Raw genomic sequence first — 658 nt, forward strand, 5'->3', positions numbered from 1 at the left:
CCCCCGTGCCCTGCCACGTGCTCCCCTCTGCTGCCTGGTTTGTGTGGGCAGCAGCGAGGGCAGAGGTGCTGTGGGGGAGCACAAGGCAGCACCCCTCTGCCTGTGCTTTGCTTTCCTTATTTAACAGCTGCCCTGAGCTCTCAGGGAGGGGCTGAGGGGGCCGTGGCCTCCCCAGGGAGGGTCCTGCTGAGATGCCCCCTGCCATGGCACTGCCAGCTGGGACCGGGAGCCTCGCAACTGTCCTGCTGCCCCTGCACAAGGCTGGGCAGACTGGGAGGGGGTGGGTGGCACAGAGAGAGCCAGGCTTTGCTTTCAACCCCTCCCAAGTCCCGTGGGACCCCACCCACCACGGCGAGCTGTGCTCGAGCCAGCGTGGATCCTGTGCCAGGAGCTGGTGGTGCCACACCAGTGAGAGGCAGCAGGGCCAGGGTGGCTCGGGGTGATGCACCCCAGTTTGCAGCTGTAGGAGATGCAGGAGGGGGCTGCCCACCCTCAGGAGGGAATCTCTCCCAGAGGCAGTCACCCCTTCTCACACTATTTTAAGTGGTTTTTGTTGTCAGGGGGTAACTCCTGACCAAGTGCTGGCATCTGCCATGACCAAGTGGTGCCTGTTAGTGCTCCCACCTCCTGAGTGGCTCTTTGGGCAGCTTGATTCCTG

At 63.5% G+C, this 658-nt stretch overlaps 1 protein-coding gene across 1 annotated transcript in view; it reads left to right on the forward strand.

Moving 5' to 3' along the window:
* Positions 1-658, forward strand: part of LOC103776950 (dual specificity protein phosphatase 15-like) — a gene marked incomplete at its 3' end in the record, with an annotated part of 5,268 nt that overhangs the window by 531 nt on the left and 4,079 nt on the right. The window lies entirely within an intron of this gene.

This window comes from Merops nubicus, unplaced genomic scaffold, assembly GCF_000691845.1.
Source record: "Merops nubicus isolate BGI_N331 unplaced genomic scaffold, ASM69184v1 scaffold26507, whole genome shotgun sequence".
Taxonomy (NCBI): domain Eukaryota; kingdom Metazoa; phylum Chordata; class Aves; order Coraciiformes; family Meropidae; genus Merops; species Merops nubicus.